This window comes from Eumetopias jubatus, unplaced genomic scaffold, assembly GCF_037043125.1.
Source record: "Eumetopias jubatus isolate StellerSeaLion01/CBP00866 unplaced genomic scaffold, mEumJub1_p1.0 scaffold_1, whole genome shotgun sequence".
In the NCBI taxonomy this organism is placed as follows: domain Eukaryota; kingdom Metazoa; phylum Chordata; class Mammalia; order Carnivora; family Otariidae; genus Eumetopias; species Eumetopias jubatus.
Window position 1 is genome coordinate 123410411 of NW_028274807.1, and position 23700 is coordinate 123434110.

The 23700-nt window shown below is 39.4% G+C and overlaps 1 protein-coding gene and 1 pseudogene across 2 annotated transcripts in view; one reads left to right on the top strand and one right to left on the bottom strand.

The window, feature by feature from the left end:
• Positions 1–11355: 11355 nt before the first annotated feature.
• Positions 11356–11512, bottom strand: LOC148165057 (large ribosomal subunit protein eL39 pseudogene; annotated as a pseudogene).
• A 1818-nt stretch (positions 11513–13330) lies between these two features.
• Positions 13331–23700, top strand: part of STAG1 (STAG1 cohesin complex component) — a 423203-nt gene continuing 412833 nt past the window's right edge. For both annotated transcript variants that reach the window (XM_028099176.2, XM_028099177.2), the window contains exon 1: positions 13331–13512. The gene's annotated coding sequence lies outside the window, so the exon portion shown is untranslated. The remainder of the gene's footprint in view (positions 13513–23700) is intronic.

The window sequence follows — 23700 nt, forward strand, 5'->3', positions numbered from 1 at the left end:
CAAGGTGTTGCTGGCCTCAGAAAATGAGTTTGGAAGTTTTCCCTCCATTTCTATTTTTTTGGAACAGTTTCAGAAGATTAGGTATTAATTCTTTAAATGTCTGATAGAATTCCCCTGGGAAGCCATCTGGCCCTGGGCTTTTGTTTTTTGGGAGATTTTTGATGACTGCTTCAATTTCCTTTGTGGTTATGGGACTGTTCTGGTTTTCTATTTCCTCCTGGTTTAGTTTTGGTAGTTCATACATCTCTAGGAATGCATCCATTTCTTCCAGATTATCTAATTTGCTGACTTATAGTTGCTCACAATATGTTCTTATAATTGTTTGTATTTCTTTGGTGTTGGTTGTGATCTCTCCTCTTTCATTCATGATTTTATTTATTTGGGTCATTTCTCTTTTCTTTTTGATAAGTCTGGCCAGGGGTTTATCAATCTTGTTAATTCTTTCAAAGAACCAGCTCCTAGTTTCATTGATCTGTTCTACTGTTCTTTTGGTTTCTGTTTAATGAAACAGATCTGATCTTTATTATTTCTCTTCTCCTGCTGGGTTTAGGCTTTATTTGCTGTTCTTTCTCCAGCTCCTTTAGGTGTAGGGTTAGGTTGTGTATTTGAGACCTTTCTTGTTTCTTGAGAAAGGCTTGGATTGCTATATACTTTCCTCTTAGGACTGCCTTTGCTGCATCCCAAAGATTTTGAACAGTTGTGTTTTCATTTTCATTGGTTTCCATGAATTTTTTTAATTCTTCTTTAATTTCCTAGTTGACCCATTCATTCTTTAGTAGGATGCTCTTTAGTCTCCATGTATTTGAGTTCTTTCTGACTTTCCTCTTGTGATTGAGTTCTAGTTTCAAAGCATTGTGGTCCAAAAATATGCAGGGAATGATCCCAATCTTTTGGTACTGGTTGAGACCTGATTTGTGACCTAGGATGTGATTTATTCTGGAGAATGTTCCATGGGCACTAGAGAAGAATGTGTATTCCGTTACTTTGGGTTGGAATGTTCTGAATATGCCTGTGAAGTCCATTTGGTCCAGTGTGTCATTTAAAGTCTTTATTTCCTTGTTGATCTTTTGCCTGGATGATCTGTCCATTGCAGTGAGTGGGGTGTTAAAGTCCCCTACTATTATTGTATTGTTGTCGATGTGTTTCTTTGCTTTTGTTATTAATTGGCTTATATAATCGGCTGCTCCCATGTTAGGGGCATAGATATTTACAATTGTTAGATCTTCTTGTTGGATAGACCCTTTAAGTATGATGTAGTGTCCTTCCTCATCTCTTATTATAGTCTTTGGTTTAAAATCTAATTTGTCTGATACAAGGATTGCCACCCCAGCTTTTTTTTGATGTTTATTGGTGTGGTAAATCATTTTCCACCCCCCCACTTTCAATCTGGAGGTGTCTTTGTGTCTAAAATGGGTCTCTTACAGACAGCATATCGATGGGTCTTGGTTTTTATCCAATCTGATAGCCTGTGTCTTTTGATTGGGGCACTTAGCCCATTTACATTTGGGCTAACTATTGAAAGATATGAATTTAGTGCCATTGTATTGCCTGTAAGGGATTGTTACTGTATATTGTCTCTGTTCCTTTCTGGTGTATGTTACTTTTAGGCTCTCTCTTTGCTTAGAGGACCCTTTTCTTTTCTTTTTTTCTTTTTTTTTTAAAGATTTTATTTATTTATTTGAGACAGAGAATGAGATAGAGAGAGCATGAGAGGGGGGAGAGTCAGAGGGAGAAGTCAGACTCCCTGCTGAACAGGGAGTCCGATGCAGGACTCGATCCCAGGACTCCAGGATCATGACCTGAGCCAAAGGCAGTCGCTTAACAACTGAGCCAAACAGGCGCCCCTAGAGGACCCTTTTCAATATTTCTTGTAGGGCTGGTTTTGTGTTTGCAAATTCTTTTAGTTTTTGTTTGTTCTGGGAGGTTTTTATTTCTCCTTCTATTTTCAATGACAGCCTAGCTGGATATAGTATTCTTGGCTGCATATTTTTCTCATTTAGTGCTCTGAATATATCATGCCTGTCCTTTCTGGCCTGCCAGGTCTCTGTGGATAGGTCTGCTGCCAGTCTAATATTTCTATCATTGTAGGTTACAGAACTCTTGTCCCGAGCTGCTTTCAGGATTTTCTCTTTTTCTCTGAGACTTGTAAGTTTTACTATTAGGTGTCGGGGACTTGACCTATTTTTATTGATTTTGAGGGGGGGTTCTCTGTGTCTCCTGGATTTTGATGCCTGTTTCCTTCCCCAGATTAGGGAAGTTCTCTGCTATAATTTGCTCCAGTATACCTTCTGCCCCCTCTCTCTTTCTTCTTCTTCTGGGATCCCAATTATTCTAATATTGTTTCATCTTATGGTATCACTTATCTCTTGAATTCTGCCCTCATGATACAGTAGTTGTTTATCTCTTTTTCTCGGCTTATTTTCCATCATTTTGTCTTCTATATCACTAATTCTCTCTTCTGTCTCATTTATCCTAGCAGTTAGAGCTTCCATTTATTATCGCATCTCATTAATAGCCTTTTTGATTTCGACTTGGTTAGATTTTAGTTCTTTTAATTCTCCAGAAAAGGATTCTCTGGTATCTCCCATGCTTTTTTCAAGCCCAGCTAGTATCTTTATAATCGTCATTCTGAAATCTAGTTCCAACATCTTACTAATGATCGTATTGATTAGGTCCCTGGCAGTTGGTACTGCCTCTTATTCTTTTTTTTGAGGTGAGTTTTTCCATCTCATCATTTTGTCCAGAGGAGAATAGATGAATGAGAGAACAAAATGCTAACAGGGTAACAACGACTCCAGAAAAATATACACTAAACAAATCTGAGGAGACCTGAAACCGTGGGGAAAAGAAAGGCAAAGAAAGAAAAAAAAGAAGAATATGATCAAATATGATCAGACTGGTGAATAAATCATTGCCACACACTAGATTATGGGCGTATTTTTGTCTGTTAGAAGACACGGCCTCTCAAAATTTTAAAGAAAGAGAAACTTGTATATGTACAATAATAAGGGTAAAAATGATGAAGGGATGGAATGTGACTGTAAAGTAGAAAATTATAAAAGATTTTATAAAAGGAATTGATAAGAAGTTGGTTGAAAAAAAGAAAGAAGAGAAATTTAAAAAAAAAAGTGAGAGAATGTGATCAGGCAGGAGACTAGAACAAAGCCATACACTAGAGATTTAGGGTATATTTTAGTCCGTTAGAAAAAACTGTATCCCAAACTTTTAAAGGGAGAACAACGTGTGTATATATATACCTAAAATGAGGTTAACTAAAATGAAGGGATAGAATATGACCCTAAAAATGAAAAATAAAAAAGCTTTTTAAAAAAGGGATTGATAAGATGTTGGTTGAAAAAGGGATAAAGAATAATTAAATAATTAAAATAATTTAAAAAAAGAATATTAAAAAAATTAACTTTGAAAGACTAAAGAATCATGGGGAAAAAAGCCATGAATTCTATGTGCTGTATTCCCCTAGTGCTGGAGTTCTGTCATTCTCATTGATCGGTAAACTTCGTCTTGGCTGCCTGTTCTTGCTGGTCTTGTGAGGGAGGGGCCTGTTGCCATGGTTCTCAAATGTCTTTGCTCCAGGTGGAATTGCCCCGCCCTTTCCAGGGGCTGGGATAAGTAATCTGCTCGGGTTTGCTCTTGGGAGCTTTTGTTCCCTGCAAGCTTTCCATACAGCTTTGGAGGACGAGTGTGAAAATGGTGGCCTCCCAATCTCCGCCCCAGAGGAGCCAAGAACTTGGGGCCCCACTCCTCAATGAGCCCCCAGAGAAAAGCAGTCAATCACTCCCTTATCCACGGTCTCTGGCTGCACTCCGTGCTCACCCGGCCTGTGACTGGGTGAGCTCAATAAATGTCTCCGTAAGTGTCATTGACAAGATATTTGTAGTCATTGATTACTTACATTGATTCAGAAAGAAAAATATGCAATTCTGACCCTGATAGCTTGCTATTAAATTTTTATCCCTAGAAATGCCATATTACTCAGATTAAAGAGAACATCCAAAAGCTTCTGGAAATGGATAACTGTGGCTGCTTCTGGAAAGGAGAAATAAGATGTCAAGGGAAAAGGAAAGGCAAATAACTTTTACTTTTTTAATTTGTTGCATGCCTATAATATTTCTATTAAAAAGTCCTTTTTTAGAAATAACTTGGTTATAAAAAACATGCACTGAAAGATTATAGGAAGTGATTTGAATATGTTTTCACTATATATATAATGCCCCCCAGTTACCAGCTGGCAAAAGAAAGAGAATCTCTGTAAAAGAGTAGAGAAGATGAAAAAACTTGATATGATAAATTAGGTAAAATACACAGTGGGGGGGGGAGACATTTTGAAACTCTAGGAAAAACAAAGCCATATAAGTAGTTTATGGCCCAAATATGAAGCATAAATATTTGGGCAATTGATAGTAAGGGAAGAGAATCCATTTGATCTTCATGTTCTTCACATTTTCCTTTGAGTGACTTCTAGTGGTTCTGACAGAAGTTTGTGGAAAAGAAAATGTAATCTTGGCACTCTTCTTAGCCTGGAAGTTGGCTGTTGACTTTGACTTACCCAGAGGACAGACTAGAAAAGACTTATTGACTGTGTTTAAGGGAGGTGAGTGGAAGGTGAGAAGGAAGAACGGCAGTAGTAAAATTAGAGAGTTGAAATACTTTCTATCTATGGTTGAAATATTATCTAGAGTTTCACAGTATATTATTAAAAGTTTCAAAGATAACCAACAAAAAAGCTAAAATGAATGTAACTGTTACACTTTTAAGTGGATGTTAGCATAATCCTTACCTTTTATAGCTAGGAGTCACTAGATATTGTATAAAGTTGATATGAGCATATTTAGAAATACTTAAGTAATCACAAACAAACAAAAACATGTAAAAGAGGTTGGCTCTGGGGATTGATCCTAGAAGTAGAAAGGGTTATAATATTTGTTGCTTTTCATCATAAATTCTTTTGTGCTAATGTTCTGTTACAATTTAATTTGTTGCCTTTTATTTATGGCCATGTGTGCATTTCTTTGGGAAAAAAATAGATGTTGTTTTTTTCTGTTTATATAGAAACAATAGTTTTTTTGTAGCTATCTTATTGAGGAATGACTCCCTAAAGTGGGTCAGGCTTCATTCCAGATCTTTTAATATAAGCAATGATTTGGAAATTCCAAGTACACCAAGAAACTTGGAGTAAGAAATTGGTTGTTCTACTGATATTTTATTCTCTACCTTAAGGATTATATAAGAATCCTTAGCTCCTATCCACATTAGCTTTAGCCCTCTGCTTATGAGATTTCTTTTTTAAGTGTCTGAGTAGTTCTTATCCTCCATTTTGGGGGGATAGGGTTTTGCCTGCAACCAGGTTATTGATTATGAAAGGGGAGGTATTCTGGTCCCTCTTTTTTAAATTTTATTTAATTATTTATTTTAAAGATTTTATTCATTTATTTGACAAAGAGAAATACACAGCAAGAGAGGGAACACAAGTAGGGGGAGTGGGAGAGGGAGAAGCAGGCCTCCTGCTGAGCAGGGAGCCTGATGCAGGGCTTGGTCCCAGGACACCGGGACCATGACCTGAGCCAAAGGCAGATGCTTAATGAGCCACCCAGGAGCCCCTATTCTGGTCCCTCTTATTACCAGCGTTGGTAATTGAGTGCTCATGTTTAGAAGGAATTGTGTTTTTAGTACTAAAAAAGTAACGGAAGGGGTGCCTGGGTGGCTCAGTTGGTTTAGTGTCCGACACTTGATCTCAGCTCAGGTCTTGATCTCAGGGTTGTGAGTTTAAGCCCTGTGTTGGTCTCAATGCTGTGTGTGGGGCCTACTTAAAAAAAAAAAAAAGGCATGGGAAAACCACAGGTTAATCTGATAGTTAGGCCTGACATATTATTACCACCAGTTGGTAGCACACCTTAATTGCAAGAGTAGGAAAGAAAGGAAAACCATTTCTGATTTTTGCAAAGGTCTAGCAATACAAGTAATAGCAAATGTCCTGTAGCCAAGTGAAAATATGAAGGAAGAATACTTAATTTTGGGAGAGTAAAATGAGGCAGTGATCATGATCCCTAAAATACTACGTTACAAATATTCATGTGGTTTGTAAAAGTAGTGAAAGTGAAGAGTGAGAAACCATAATCAGGAGACCTCTCTTTGATCTAAATATCTAATAGCTGCACCTAGAACTCTGTAAAAGGGTTGGAGACGGGAAGAATAATGAATAAAACGTTACTTTGAAAAGTCTTTCTTATAAGATCTATATAAGGGGGGCGCCTGGGTGGCTCAGTCAGTTAAGTGTCTGCCTTCAGCTTAGGTTATGATCCTGGATTCCTGGGATCGAGCCCCACATTGGGCTCCCTTATCAGTGGGGAGCCTACTTCTCCCTCTGCCCCTCACCCTGCTTGTGTTCTCTCTCTCACTCTCTCTCAAATAAATAAATAAAATCTTTAAAAAAATCTATATGAGGAAAACTATAAAACTCTGATGAAAGCAATCAGAGAAGAACCACATAAATGGAGAGATAGTCCATGTTCATGGATAGGAAAATACAATATCATCAAGATGTCAGTTCTTCCCAACTCGATCTATAGATTCAATGCAATTCAAATAAAAATCCGAGCAAGTTATTTTATGGATATCAGCAAACTGATTCTAAAGTTTATATGGAGAAACAAAAGACCCTGAATAGCCAGCACAATATTAAAGGAGAAAAACAAAGTTGGAAGACTGATGCTACCTGACTTCAAGACTTACCATTAAGCTACAGTAATCAAGACAGTATGATATTGGCAAAAGAATAGACAGGTCAATGGAATAGGGAGTCCAGAAATAAACTCCCATAAATATAGTCAACTGGTCTTTGACAAAGGAGCAAAGGTAGTAAAATAGAAGAAGAAATAGTCTTTTCAATAAGTGGTTCTGGAACAGCTGGACATCCACAGGCAAAAAAAAAAAAAAATCTAGACATAGATCTTACATCTTTCACAAATAATTAACCCAACACACATCACGGAATCACAGACCTAAATGTGAAATGCAAAACTCCTAGATGTTAACAGAGGAGAAAACCTAGGTGATCTTGGGTATAGCGATGTCTTTTTAGATACAACACCAAAGATATAATCCAAGAAAGAAATCATTGATAAGCTGGACTTCATTAAGATTAAAAACTTCTGCTTTGCAAATGACAATGTCAAAAGAATTAGAAGCCATCCACAGACTGGGAGAAAATACTTGCAAAAGACACATCTGATAAAGGACTATTATCCAAAATATACAAAGAATTCTTAAAATGCAACAGTAAATAAACGAACAACCCAAATAAAAAAAATGGGCCAAAGACCTCAACAGATATCTCACCAAAGAAAATATATAGTGGCAAACAAGCATATGAAAAGATGCTCTACATCCTATGTCACCAGGGAAATTCAAACTGAAACAACAATACCACTACATACCTAGTAGAATGGCCAAAATCTGGAACACTGACAATACCAAATGTTGATAAGGATGTGGAGCAACAGGAACCCTCATACATTGCTTGTTAGAATGCAAAATGGTTCAGCCACTTTGGAAGACAATTTGGCAGTTTCTTACAAAACTAAATATACTCTTACCATATGATCCAGCAACCATGCTCCTTGGTATTTATCCAAGTTAGTTGAAAACTTATGTTCACAAAAAAACCTACATAGGAATGCTGACAGCAACTTTATGCATAATTTGCAAAACTTGGAAGCAACCAAGATATCTCTCAGTAGTTGAATGGATAAATAAATTGTGATACATCTGGACAATGGATTATTACTCAGCACTAAAAAAAAAACCATGAACAATCAAGCCATGAAAAGACATGGAGGAAGCTTAAAGCATATTATTGAGTGAAAGAAGCCAATCTGAAAGGCTACATACTGCATGATTACAATTACATGACATTCTGGAAAAGACAAAACTATGGAGACAATAAGATCAGTGGTTGCCAGAGGTTAGGGAGAAGGAAGGATGAATATACAGAGCACAGATTTTTTGGGCAATGAAAATACTAGGATGTTATTATAATGATGGATGTATATCATTATACATTTGTCCAAACCCACAGAATATACACCACCAAGAGTGAACCCTAAGGTAAACTACATACATTGGGTGATTATGATGTGTCAATATAGGTTCATCTTTGGTAACAAATGTATCATTCTGGTGAGTAATGTTGATAATAGGGAAGGAGGCCATGCATGTGTGGGCAGGGGGTATAGGGGAAATCTCCATTCTTTCCTCCTTCCATACCTTCCTTTATTGTGCCTAAAACTGCTCTAAAACCATAAAGTCATTAAAATAAAAAAAGACTTTCATGAAAGCAATACCATCATTATCATCATGAAAACAAGTTGGCTGAACATCTTTCACTTTAAGCAGAACTCAGGTCAATAGAATAATTTTGAAATCTTCATGCTAAAATTATCCAAAGTGGAAAAAGACAAATTTTAAAGTTACTCTGCCATCTAAATAGTCACAAACTGGGGGTGCCTGGCTGTCTGTCAGTAGAGCATGCGACTCTTGATCTTGGGGTCATGAGTTTGAGCCCACATTTGGTGTAGAGATTACTTAAATAAATATATAAATCTTTAATAAATAAATAAATAGTCACCAACTAGCTCTTTGTATTAAAAGGCAAAATTCTTCATGATACTCGTTAATAAATGTTAACCATTTATTCTGCAATGCATTTATATTACACTTACAATACATTGATGTGTAATTTTATAAATGCAATTTTTAAATATATAATATTAAGTATCTACTTTTGTACCAGGTTGGCTAAGAATTGAGTTGAAATAAAACTAATGGGTATGTGTCTTCCTTTTAAGACATCTAACCTACCAAGGATGAAACTTCAAAGTGGGCCAAGGCTCATTTCAGATCATTTGAAATGAGCAATGAGGTAGAATTCCAAGGTCACCAAGAAATATGGACTAAGCAAATGGTCGCTCTACCAATACTTTATTCCCAACCCTAAATAATTTTTAAAAAGTTTTTTTTAAAGTAGGCTCCATGCCCAGTGTGGAGCCAACATGGGGCTTGAATTCACAAGACCTGAGCTGAGATCAAGAGTCAGAAGCTTAACTGACTGAGCCACCCAGGCACTCCTACCCTAAATAATATTTAAAAATCTTTAGCTGCTATTCACACTAGTTTCAGATATCCCTTTTGATATTTTGTTCATACATATAGCTTGAAGCTGTTCATGAAAATTGTGGTATTTGAAAATCTTTGCCAAGAATTTTGGAATCTTGATTAAGAATTTCACAAAAGCAGAGGCTCCTGGGAGATGTGTGATTCCGTAACAAAGTCAACACATTATGATAACCATTACTTTATTTTACCAAATAGCTAAACTTTAAATGTACCTATTGTTTGCTTGCATTTATGATTTTTCAGACTAAATCAACTAATATGAAGAATTTGTGAAGAAAGAGACAGAAATCGGAAAAAGATCAAGTCATTTCTTGCATACCATTAAGTATTTCTGATTATATTTTGTAAACCATAGGAATCACAGAAAGCTTTTGTGCATTTTTAAAAGGGTGGTGAATGAAAGACAAAGACTTTTTAGAAGGCTATTTTACTTGTTGTGGTATAAGATAATGGGAGTTGGGGGGGTAGGAACAGACTTGAATGAGATTAAAGCACTGGGAGAAAAAGCAAGAAATCTGAATGAGGATATCATGGGAGTTGGGCTATTTTGAAGGAAAAGGGTCAAGTCTAGCCCTACAATTTAGAACCTAGGAGACTAGGTAATTATTTATAAACACCAGCTCAACTATTGAGTGAGAGGGCAAAATAAAGAAAATTTTAGATTTCTCTAAACTCAGAAAGTTGACTACTGATGCCCTTGGATATTTTTAAAAATTGCTAAAAAGTTCTTAGCAAGATAAAAACAACATGACAATAATACCAATGACATTTCTATATAATTGTTAATTTGTTTAGTACTCATAGCAACTCTATGAGATAGGTACTATTGTTTTTTCCAACAACTGAGGAAACTGAAGCACAAAAAGATTTGTCCAAGGTCACACAGCTTTCTAGAGCAGTACAGTTCCAAAGTCCTTGTTCTTAATTATTACACTGAGATTACAATGTTAAGAGAAATTAGGAAATTTGAATTAAAAAAAAGCATTATTTTAAATGTTTACATTTTAAGCTGGAGCTTTCTGGCAAGTAAGCTGAACATGAGGAATCTTAGTTGAGGAAAAATCAGAAACTAATTTTGGGAGACTTTTGAAGTGAAAGAATGTAGTAGAGGACAGAGAGTTAGGAGTTGAACCATGGGATGGAAGAAAGGAGGAGGAGCTAGCAAAGGAATAAGACCAGTAAACCAGGTAGGTTGTAGATACCAGGAATTGTCTTAAAATAAAGGGAAATAGGATTTTAAGGAGGGGCTAGGGATTGGGTATGTCAAGAAAATAAGGAATGAGAAAATGGTTGGAAATTAGAACTCTGTTGATTTTTTTTTTTTTTTTTTTAGATTTTATTTATTTGAGAAAGAGAGAGCACAAGCCAGAGGAGGAGCAAGCAGATACCCTGCACAGCGGGGAGCCCAATCCCAGGACCCTGAGATCATGACCTGGGCCTAAGGCACTGAGCCACCCAGGCGCCCCCTAGCCACACTTTACATACTTGGTTGTCAAGGGCCATTTCTATCACTGCAGAAAGTTCTGACCGTGCTATGCATGATCTGACAGGTGGGGGAATTCAATACTTCACAATCAGAAACACAACAGCAGTAGAGCCGAAAGGTCTCACATTTATTACTGAACCAACCTACTGGTGCAGAGGCATAGTCACAGAGAAAAATCATTTCCATGATAAGACAAGTCTATGGCCAGGTAGGAAGGATGTTTACAGAATGATAGAACACATGATAGAAAGGGGAGAACAGGTTGATTTGGTGAGAATTTTTCAGATCATGAACAGAATGTGACTACAGATACTTCAAGATGGAGAGACTATCAAATGGGAGAATTTGTAGTCCCATAGATTTGATCCCTGGAAACTAAATGAAGTTATCTATTAGTATGGATTGAGACCGGCAATAATAACAAGGAAAGCTGGAAATAGTCTTTGCAAAGAATATAAAAGAAACCAACCAGAGATGTGTGTGTGTGTGTGTGTGTGTTTAGATGGGTTGTGACTTCCTCCAGTGAAACAGCCACACACTTTGTGACCTTTTGGGAAAGAAAACAGAAACGGGTAATTTACTGGAGATGGGCTGAGGACTGTAAAGGAATCGAGTGATTCTAAGCTTAATTAAATATGTGTGCCAATTAAGTGTGTCATCTCATGATGTGTGACGCCTTATAGACACAGCTTGGTTCTTCTCCAGTGCCTCCTCTTGGAGTTGTACCTGATCTTATTACCAGTTTTCATCCGAATCCACTGGGGAATGGGACGATTCTGCTTGTTTCTTGGCCAGGAATCGCTTGATTCTGAAAGTCTTGTGAGAAGACATGGCGAGAAGCAACCAGCCACGCAGGGATGGCGGCGAAAAAGAGAAAAGTAGAACCCTGTTGATCTTAAAGTGTAATTTCATTTTGCTGTTATGAAGTCTGATTAATACAAGGTAAGGAATAAAGGGTAAATGAAGGCGGTGGCTGCTTTTCAGAAATGTGACTGTGAAAGGAAGGTTGATGATACAGTAACTGGAGAGAATAGTAGCGCTGAAATTTTAAAAAAGACCATGGAAACTGTGTGCTGAAAAGCAGAAAGGAAGAAGCTGGTGCATAAGGCATTGAAGATACAAGACCTTACAAAAGTAGTGGTGTAAGGAAGTGGGAAGGGATAGCATACATAGTCCAAAGAGGACTGGCTTTGGAAAGGGAAGAACAGGTTGATTTGGTGAAAATTCTTCAGATCATGAACAGAATGTGACTAAAGATACTTCAAGATGGAGAGACTATCAAATTGGAGAATTTGTAGTCCCATAGATTTGATCCCTGGAAACTAAATGAAGTTATCTATTAGTATGGATTGCGACCGGCAATAATAAGGAAAGCTGGAAATAGCCTTTGCAAAGAATATAAAAGAAACCAACCAGAGATGTGTGTGCGTGTGTTTAGACGGGTTGCAACTTCCTCCAGTGAAACAGCCACACACTTTGTGACCTTTTGGGAAAGAAAACAGAAACGGGTAATTTACTGGAGATGGGCTAAGGACTGTAAAGGAATCGAGCGATTCTAAGGCAATATTAAAAGCGCTGGCTCTAGCAACAGAGAATTTAGTCACAAGTGGGGCTGATGACTTGGGAGATTAAGAATTCACTTGCGTATTAAAAAGTTGTGAACAGGTTAAAGGTAGGAGCCACAGCCACGGAAAGGCGGGTAGGAAGAGGCGACGTTCAAGGGCATATTTTGGTCACGATCTCACGTTAGTCAATTCTCACGTCCATTTCAGAGCCACTGAAAGTAGTCCTCTGCTGTGGGAAGAGAAATCGCATTCCAAAGCTGAGGCTGTATTTTCCCAGTCTAGCTACATTCCTTTTTCACTAACTAGCCAATGCTGCCGCCTTATGCAAAGCCGGCACTAAGGAGTGAATCTGCTTTACAGAGGCAGGGACGACGCCAATCGGCCTGGGGCAGGCACTGTAGCGTCTAAATCGGCATGGGAGGGCCGAAACAGTTCTCGAAACCTTTTCACCCTCACTCGCGAAAGCGCCTTGCCAACAGTCAACAATAAGTAGCTAACACAATGCTAAGCTCAGAGACCCTCTTTAAAAAGCAGGAGAGGCGGGAGAAGGGTTTGGCTCTTTTACTCCCTTCCCGTTTCCGCAAAGCGTGTCCCGGACGTGGGGTGGGAACAGCACGAGTCAGGCGGACCTGCAAGGAAACATCAGTCTCGAGACCTGAGGAGGGGCCTCAGTGAAAGGGCCGGGGGCGGGTCTCCCTCCCAGGTCTCGGAGAAGCTCCGAAAATGGCGGGCGGCAACTCGGCTAGCCGGGCGCGCAGGCGCCACCGTGGCCGTCCTTCCGCCAGCCTCGGGCGGCCCAAGAACCGTCCACAACGTCCTCACCGAGAGGTATCCGCCGATTGCGATTGGCTGAGCGAGGCTACCGCTCCGTGCGGGGGCGGAGTCTCCACGCAGCGGCCACGTTTCCCGCCCCGCTGGTGCGCGTGCGTGCAATCCCCACAGGAAAGCGTTTGCGCGCGTCCCCGCCGCGGCCCCCTGCTCGCGCCTCAGCTCCCTCCCTTTTCCGGGCAGGCCCGTCCCGTCAGCTAGGCAGTAAGCGTCGCGGCCAGCAGAGGGCGGTCCGGACCCAAGTCTGCAGCGGCGCCATTGGCGTGTGGAAAATGCCACCAGATGGCGGGTTAGGATTGCAGCTCCGTTGAAGGCGCGGCCCCCGCTCCCGAACCCCCGGCGACCACCCCGTAACAACCCCCCCACATCGGGAATAACACACCGGAGACTTTTGGGGGGAAACTAGGTCGACGGCCGGCGGCGCCCGGATGGGCAGCTGAGGTGAGTGCGGGCGGCGGCGACGGCGGCGGGGGGCGGGAAAGGGGGAATGCGGCGGCAGCGGCGCGGGGGCTGGAAGCGCGGATCCAAGATGGAGGCCGGGCGAGAGCGAGGAAGCGAGGGAGCGAGGGAGCGCGAGCGAGGAGCGAGCGGGCGGGCGGGCCGGGCGCGGGCCCCGCGCGGGGGAGGGAGGCCGCGCGGGCCTGTGCGGGGCGCGGCAGTCGCTGGCTGTCCGGGCGCCCGGGGGGGGCGCCTGTGGGCGCGGCGGGCTCCCCGGAGCCCTAGTTCCTCCCCACCCCTCCCGCGGGCCCGAAAATTCTGCCCCCGCCCGCTCGGGCACTACAGCGACGGGCGCGGAAGCCTTTGTGGCGCGCTCGGGCCCGCCGCCAAGCCCGCCCTCCGCCCCCCCGCCCGGACTCTCGGGACTCGCCCGCGCCCGGCGGGGCCGGGTCGAGGCGGGCTGGTGCGAATGCTGTCCGCCGCCCGCCGCCCTGCGTTTCTGCGGTGTTTTAGCGGCGGCGTCGTCACATGACAACGAGCTCGCCTCAGCGGAGGGGCCTGGGGGTCGCTCGGCGTGGCGGCCGGCCGAGACATCTTCTCGGTGGGGTGGGGCAGGGGGCTGGCGACTGGGGGAGAAGGGGCGTCGAAGCCGGGCTTTCCCGCTATCTGTCCTCCCCGCCCCCGACGGAGGCCTCCCTGTGAGACGTGTTCAGGCCAGAGCACTGCCCCGCTAGTTTGCCAATTCCCCGGGATAAGAGGCCAATAAAAGTTGTTTTCCCTCCTTTCTCGGGGTGGGGGCGGGGTGAAGAGCTGGGAAACTGGAGTGCCTGGAGTTAGACCTGGGCCTCGATTGGAGGGTATGAACTGGGTGCTTCTTGTGTGCTCTAGGGACTTAAAAATTTTTTCAGGTCTTGGATTGCACGTCACCTTTTCTACCCACATTTGAAATGTTATCGATTCTCTTCACATTGCAGAGAATCGTGCCCGGGGCGTGTAAATCATGGAATGGTTTGGACGCTTATGGACCCAAAACAATGCAGTTTGTGACGATAGCGAATTATTTGCTGTTAAAGTTCTTGTTAAGATGGTGAATATAGTTTATTCCTAATCGTGGTCGTGACTAAAAAGGACTATATTTTCCATCTTCTTAGGGAAATACAGTGTTTGTGAAAGTATTTGAATTGGTGTAGAGAAAGTTCTCTGATTTGTGATTTATGTGGAATTTGAATATGACTCCTTTAGTTTTCCGTGTGTGTTTTTAAGAAAATTGCAAATTTTGATGGTGAACTATACCTAAGGAAGTATACCCAACAGTGAAAATAATAACGTTTATTGTATGATATATTGTACTGTATTTTCATACTTATAGTGATTTCATTTTAAAAAATTGCAGAAGGGGGGAAATACTGAAAGATCCGGAAAGGTTGTCTACTTGCTTTTGATTTTTGTGAACACTTGTAACACAAATTGCTTGCTTTCTAAATAAAGTTCTGGAAAACCTACAGGTGTTCTAAATTTTTTTCTTTATATTTTTCAAAATTATTTTAAATTTAATCAAGTGGTTTACCAATGGTCATTTTTACAACCAAACTACTTTTGAGTGGAAATTTCTCAGTATCCACTTTGGTTTTGATGTTCTTACAGAGCTAGGAGATACTGAAATGGATGTGAAATGTGGGAAATTATATTACTTGGATTTCTTCCGTTGAAGACAGTAATATAATTACTGCTGATTTGAATGGCTCTTTTAAAGCCTTAAGCGGGGGTGTGGTGTAGGGGAAAGAGCCCTGGACTGAAGTTACTTTAAACATGCCCAAGGTTTGTTATCTTTGGGGTGTCACTCTTTGAGGTTTACTTTTCTTATCACTAAAATGAAGGTATTAAATTATATGGTAGTTGTTTAACAAGATGTGTATGGAAAAAGCCCTTCTTTGTAGTTAAAACTTTAAACATTTTATGCAGTTTTAGCCTTTCCCCCTTGATTCTGGATCAGTGTATCTTCATAATCAATGCTGTGAGGCGATCTAATGCACCTTGAGGAAAAAGGTACATTTCTTTGTAGCCTGGGTGCAGGGGTACAAGAGCACCTGGCTCTAGGGGTCCCAAACAGACTGGGTCCAGCCACTTCCTGCTGACAAAATCCAAAGGCAGAGAGACGAAAGGTGGTGAAACAGTTTATTTCGGTGAGGCCAACACTGGAAGAACTGTCTCTCCCAAATGTTCAAACTTCTAAGTTTATATAAGGAAAATGTGGATCAAAGATGGTTGGGTACACATGCAGGTGGGCAGTGAAGGTCAGGTCAATCATTGTCTTAGGGTCTGTCACATGCGGCTTGGTGGCTCAGGGCAGTCCTTATTGCTTGTGGGTGTAGTTTTGGTTCTTATCAGGGATGCTTTGCCAGTAGGGTGTTTTGTCTGAGTTAAGAGATAGCCAGAAAGAGGAGCTTAATTAATAAAGTACAGACTTGAGGTCAGAATGGAGGTAGCTAAAGCCCTGTTTCATCTTCCCCCTTTTTTCTTTTTGCTTAGTCCTGTAGTGAGGGAGTGTATTCATTTTCTTTTGATGTATAGCAAAGTACAACAAATTTAGCAGCTTAAACAACACCCAGTTATTGTCTCACAGTTTCTGTAGGTGAGAAATCTGGGTGCTTTGTAACAGGACTTTGTACAGCATCTCACCAGATAATCTCATCAAGATGTCAGCTGTGGCTGACAGTTTTTATCTGAGGTTCAGGGTGTTCTTCCAAGTTCAGTAATTGTTGGCACAGTTAATTTCCTGAGGCTATAAGTCCCTCTTCTTAATAGCTTTTGGTTAGGTTACCACTAGTGCACATAAGCAGTTCATGTATGACTACTGTTGCTTTTATTCAGACAAGCAGGAGCCAGTCTCCTTGACTTCCTCTGTCTGTGACCTCTAGACTCTCCTTTAAGACCCCTTTTTAAAGCTCATCTGGTTCGGTCAGACCCACCCAGGATAATTTCCTTTTGGGCCACTCGACTGATTAGGGACCTTAAATACATATGCAGAATCTATTTGCCATATAACAGCCACTGGAGTGATGCTATCCCATTATATTTACAGGCCTCCCCACAGTCAAAGGGAGGGGAATTTATAGCGATTGGGTCATTGAGGGTTCTTAGAATTTTGTCTGCCATTGGGAAAGAAGTATTTTTACTTTTGCCTTCTTAGAATCTGGAAATACATAGGAGAGAACAGAGGGAGAGCAATAACCCATTTGACAAGTTTACTCATATGTCTTTAAACCTTTTCTTTCCCATATTTCCTGGTATCTCACTTTAAGTGCCTCTATGAAAACAATTTGTTGTATTTAGAGGAAATTAAAAACTAAAATTAAACTTTAGGTAATAAGGCAATAATACCTATTCTTAGGTAATAAAAAAGGCAATGGGAGATTATGTAATTGTCATTATTCCTTGTTTTACCCATTTTAGAGATGAGATTGAGTCTTGTAAGAGATTTTAATGCTTAAAATCACACTCCTATTAAGTGACAGGTAGATTCACACTCATTGCACCAGACAGTTGTGGTGTGATTAGTTCACAGTTTGTAAGAAAGAAATTCTTATGAAAAAGAATTATTTGAAAGGGTTAGAGTAGGGATATTATTGGTGAGCAAAGAACGTAGCAGAAGTTGGGTCATGGTATGTGGGATGTTTTGAGTCTAAGAAGAAAAATATTTTCAAGAGGAGGCAATTAGTTTTAGTTAAGGATATTAAGCTTTAAAGAATATAACCAAGGAGTTAAAATTGTGAGGGATATACAACTTAATTTCTTTATAGAGAGGGGATATAGTAGGGGCTTGGTAAATCTTTGTTAGCTGAATAAATATAAATCTTTAGAATTAAGATGTCTCTAGCTACTGTGACACTTCTTAGGGAAAGGTAGAAGCAGAGATCTAAAAGAATGCTCTTGCATAAACCCTAGAATGAGATGAATCTTGAGATGGGAATTAGGGTAATGTCTCTAGAGAAGGAGGGGTCAGTTTTCTGTCATTTCAATAGTTAAGAGGATAGGACCCCAGCTTCCTATCTTAGTGCTGAGAGAAACGTGTTTTATTGAGAAATATGATTCTTTTAAAGTGAGCTTTAAGTAGGTCATAGATCAGTTGGTTTTATAGAATCTTTTCCTCATATAATTCACCCCTTATTGCTTCCTTCAGGTTTTTTTCCTTCCCCTCTTCTAATTCTGTTTTTGCCAGGTTGTGCTTGAAGGACATCTCAGGTCCTACTTTCATAAAATACATTGCTTTGTGCTATGGGCCTAAATGGTGCCCAAATAAGTTGCCCAAATGTCTCTATAGAGTTTTGCTGTAGTGAAACAGCTATAAAAATGGCTTTTAACTTGCTAAAAGCCCACAGTTAACAAAAACATTTTATATTGTGACCCAGTACAAACACATACACAATAGAAATAAAAGTTTCAAGAAATAACATTTAACCTTTATGTAGCGCTCTCTGATATTTTCTGATTTTGTTTTTTAAATTAAGAATGTTGGTTGCAACTCATCTAAGTGATACCATGACTCAAAGTTGGAAAAGCAGTGAATATTGGTAATCAGAGTAGTACAAAGTAAAACCATAAGAAGAAACCATTTCACTTCTATCAAATTGGCAAACATTAAGCATTCGGATAATATCAAGTGTTGGTCAGAATGTGGAGAATACTCCCGTTTTTGGCAGGAGTCTAGACTGACACAATCATTTTGCACAAAAGTTTGTTTTATCTAGTAAGTTGAAGATAACGTGAATAAAAATGTTCACAATAACCTTGTTTCCAGTAGCCAAAGTTTTTTTATTTATTTATGTTTAAACATTTTATTTATTTATTTGTCAGAGCGAAGTGTGCACACACACAAGCAGGGGGAGTGGCAGGTAGAGGGAGAAGCAGGCTCCCCGCCGAGCAAGGAGCCCAATGTGGGACTCCATCCCAGGACCCTGGGATCATGACCTGAGCGGAAGGCAGACGCTTAACGGACTGAGCCACCCAGGCATCCCAGTAGCCAAAATTTAGAAACAAAGTGTCCGTCAGTGGTAGAATGGATAAATGGTGGTTTTCAAAAGTTAAAAGAACCTTGATTCCTAGGTTAATTTCACATGGTCACAGAGTAGTATACTTTTTATATTTAATGTTAGGGATTTGGGGATATTCATGAAGGATATTGCTTTGTAGTTTTCTTTGGTTGTAATGTCTTTGTCAGGTTTCATTATAACAATTATGATGGTCTCAGAAAATAGGTTGGGATGTGTTCCTTTATTTACTGAAAGAATTTGTTTAACATTGATATTAATTCTTAATGGAATGTTTACTACAATTCACCAGTGATACCATCTAGACTTGGAATTTTCTTTGTGGGAAGGTTTTTGGTAATAGTCAAATTCAATTTTGTTAGTAGACCTGTGGCTATTCAGATTTTGTTTCATCTTGTCAGTTTTGGTAAGTTGTATTTTTAAAGACATTTGTTCATCTCATTTCATTTATTGATATAATTGTTTACATGGTTCCATTGTTATCCTTCTAATGTCTGTAGGATCTGTAGTGATATCGCCTCTTTAATTTCTTGTGTTGTTAGTATGTTCTTTCTTTTTTTCTTGACTGGTATCATTCTTGGTTTACCAATATTATTTTCAAGTAATAACATTGCTAGTCTTCACCATTTATTTTCTCTATCTCATTTGTTCTTTTCCTTATAATTTGCTGTCTTCCACATGTTTGCTCTTTTTTTCTAGCTTCTTAAAGTGGAATCTTAAGTCATATATTTTAGACATTTCTTGTTTTTTAATTTAAGCATTCAAAACTGTCACTTTTCCTGGAAGCACTGCTGTATTACACAAATTTTGATATGTTGTATTTTTGTTACTCAGTTTGAAATAATTTCTAGGCTGCTTTGTAATTTCTTCTTTGACATGTGGATTACTTAAAAGTGTGTTTAATTTTCGGGGCACCTGGGTGGCTCAATTCATTGAGCAACTGCCTTTTCGGCTCAGGTCATGGTCCTGGAATCCCAGGATCGAGTCATGCGTCAGGCTCCTTGCTCAGTGGGGAGTCTGCTTCTCCCTCTGACTGTCGCGTGCTGTCTCTCTCATTCTCTCTCAAATGAAGAAAATCTTTATAAAAAAGTGTTTATGGAGCACTTGGGTGGCTCAGTTGTTAAGTGTCTGCCTTCATCTCAGGTCATGATCCCAGGGTCCTGGGATCGAGCCCCACATTGGGCTCCCTGCTTGGCGGAGAACCTGCTTCTCCCTCTCCCACTCCCCCTGCTTGTGTTCCCTCTCAAGTCTCTTTCTCTGTCAAATAAAATCTTTTTTGTGTTTAATTTTCAAATATTTGGGATGATTTTAGATATCTTGTTATTGATTTCTAACTTAATTTCTTTTTGAGGTCAGAATATATTCTGTGTGATTTTAATTCCTTTAAATTTATTGAAACTTGTTTCATGGTCTGTCTTGGTAAATGTACCTTTCACAGTTGAAAAAAATGTATTGTGCAGTTGTTGGGTATGGTATTCTGTAAATATCAATTAGATTAAGGTGTGTTGGTAGCATTTTCAAATCATTTGTGTATTTGCTGGTGTTTTGTTTGTTTTGTTTTGTTTTGTTTGGAGGGGGAATGTAGTTTTATCAGTTGCTGAGAGGTTAGAATATCCAACTATGACCTCAGTCATAGTTGCCTGTTTCTTGCAATTGTCTTTTTCTCCTTTAATTCTGTCAATTTTTGTCTCATGTGTTTTGAAGCTGTGTTATTAAGCACATACAATACATAATATGTCTTCCTGATGAATTGATCTTTTTATCATTTGAAATATTTCTCTTTCTGGTAATACTTTTTTTTTTAGGTCTATTTTATGTGATGTTAATAGAACCACTTCAGTTTTCTTGAACTTAATGTTCCCATTATATATCTTTTTTCACTGATTTACTTAAAAACTCATTTTCTTTGTGTTTCACTTGTACCTCTTAAAGGCAGCATATGGTTGTTTTTTCTTTTTTTTTTTTAAAGATTTATTTATTAGAGAGAGAGAAAGCACAGGCAGAGGGAACAGTAGGCAGAGGGAGAAGCAGGATCCCCGCTGAGCAAGGAGCCCCATGCAGATGCAGGACTTGATCCCAGGACCCTGGATCGTGACCTGAGCTGAAGGCAGATGCTTAACCAACTGAGCCAGCCAGGCGTCTCTTGTTTTGCTTTTTTCTGATAATATGGAAGTAGAATCTCTCATTTATAGTAAGCATTGATTATGTGCTAATGCCTGTCATGAATGGTTAAAGGCCTGCGATTTTATTGTATTTGAAGGCTAACAAGTTAACCTGCCACAGTTTAATGGATGCTGGTGGGAGCCATGAGGCTCCCTGATTAGGGAAGAGAACAGCGCACTACAGCAATAGCGGTAGTGGTAAGTGGTGGTGTTCATACTGTACAGTATCCTCTAGTGTTGTAGACTAATTGTCCCAAGACCATACAGCTAACACATGACAGAATCAGCATTTGCATCAGATCTCTGAGCCCCAGTTTGCACACACTAGTGTGAAGATATGACATCTGTACATGTAGTAGGTTGGTTACAGGAGAGGAATCTGAGGCTTAGGGAAACTTGAATCCTTATAATGGATAGTAAGCATGCTTCCCCTTTTCTCTGGAGGAGATGCTATTTCTCTTTCCAGCACTGTTCATTATGTAGATAATCTTGAAAAGTTTGGGACACAGGCATTCAGTGCCTCTGTTTTCAAGACATGCAGAAAAGTAAAAGACCCATGGAGAATTGCCTCCCAGAACTGCCCAATGAATTTTCTTAGTTTTCCCTATGTTGTTTGTGATTAAGTTTTCCTTATATTTCTCACATGGCTGCAATGTAGCTTTTCAGCTCTATATCTATACTGTGCTTCTCTTTGAGTTTTATGCTTTCAGCAAATTGGATAACATTCTTGTATCCTAGCCCGTCTCCACATGTCTTTGTTCTGGTGTTACATGTGTATAAGAAAATATTCATTGAGTATTTACTATGTTCCAAAAGCATTTTACAATAACAAAGTAACAAAGCAAACTAATAGGAATAACACATGAAATGCTGTGGAGGGGGTTAGATTCAAGATACTTTGGAAGCAGAACCTGCAAAATTAAGGGGAGATGGCCTTCTCCCTGTCAGTTCCCCCCAAATAATAAATACATTATGTTTTGGAAATGATAAGAGTCAGAAGAGTTTTTCAGCAGAGTCCCTTTATTTTCTGATCAAAGTAACATTAATAATTAAATATTACCTGTACTGTTTTTAGGCTCTCTGGCAAAATTTCTCTTCATAGTTGTTGGATTGTTTCACAGTCCAGGTAGGTGTTTGGAGACACCATTGCCTATCTTCTCAATCTTAGGCAGACAAAATATGCTTTATACATAGTCAAGCATAAACATGACCTGGTTGTCTCTTTTGAGGTACTTCATTCCCTCTTTTATTCTAAAGCTTTGTTGACCCTGATTGTATTAGGTTATTATTTTTTCCTGTCTCAGTTACAGGACTGAGAGGTAGGCTTCTTCTGTTCTCTAGTAGTGATAGTATAAAGTAGCAAATGTGCAGAAATTTTTATGACATAACAAAGGATATAAAAGCTGAAATTGTCTTAAGTTGTGTTGTACTTTATTGTTCAAGCTTAAATTACATTTTGGGAAGAAAATGCCTTAGCGTGTATCTTGCGTTGCTAGGGACAGTGAAAAAGTTCATACGTTTACACATGAAGGAAGCACTGTCACATGATAAATGGCTAAGAAAGCCATTGTCCAAGAGAGTTCCTGGCACCTGAGTCACACTGCTTGTGTTAAATTCTGATGCAGCCCCTTCCTAGGTATGTAAACGTGGGTGAGTTCTTTAATAACCTCTCTTAACCCTCATTTATAGAGGGTACAGAGAGGTACTACAGAGCCTCTCCTCTCTGAAGTGGGAATAAAAGCATACTTCTGTCATGGGTTGTTGTAGAAGTTAACGAGTTAGGTTTTAACTATTAGGTTGTATTGCATTGCACATAAATTCTAAAGACATTAATCTTTAAAAGTTGAATAAAATTATAATATAGATAAATGAGGTTACTTTGCAAAGCATTTTAATTAATTGGTTCTTATCAGCACATAGAACTAGCAGTAGATTAAAACTTTATTAATGAGACTGGTCAGAGGATGAGATATTCCAGTTAATTGAGATGAGGATTATAGCCAGAGTTTTCTGCTTATTGTTAAACATATTTCAAAAGTTGAGCTCTTTTTTTCTTTCTTAAGAAAGAACCGCATCCTGGAAAGGTATTATAATGCCTTCTTGGTAATGGAGAAATTTTGATGGCTGTATCAGTATTATTATTTAAAAATATTAGTTTTGCATGTATAATTTTGCAAACAGACTAGGAATGAATTTTATCGAGCAGATTATGTTTAAAGTTACCACTTTGAGTAAGTTGCTAGATAAAATGATAGATGACTGCTTTTTCCTCTCATAAAAGTGAGGTACAGGTACAAAACCCTGGTTAATCTGTTTTTAAGTTATGGATATTTAGTATTTTATTTAGTATTTTTATTTGGGGCTTGAACTTACGACCCTGAGATCAAGACCTGAGCTGAGATCAACAAGAGTCAGACGCTTAACTGACTGAGCTACCCAGGTGCCCTGTTTTGTATTTTATTTTATAAATGTAAAGAGGCATGGTGTAGGGGAGAGAAAACTAGTGAAGGGCTAGAGAGACCTGAGTTTTAATTACAGCTCTACCACTTACTAACCATGTGTCTTTGAATCATTACTTCTCTGGACCTCAGTTTCTTCGTTGTAAGCTTAGTGTCTTGGACCCAGTTTCCAAAATGCCTGTAAATTTTTTAGTGCCTACGGAAATAATCAGAAAATCAGCTCTGAATCAGATAATGCAGAGGTTTTTATTTGAAAGTCTTTAATTTTGAAAAACTCAAGTGCATTTTCAGCAGGCTCCTTTTGCCTTCAGCAGGCTCCTTTTGCCTTTGATCTCCCATTGGTTATTAGAAAAATTTGTGCTTTCTTCTAGCTGATAAGTATATAGACCAAAAACGTTGATATTTAGATAGTATTGATAGCTTTTGGTGCCAGCTATGGGTGTGTGTTTACTTTTTTATTTGTTGAGAAAGAGATAGATTAGTAAGTGTTTTCATATAATTTTATTCATTGTAAGTCATTCA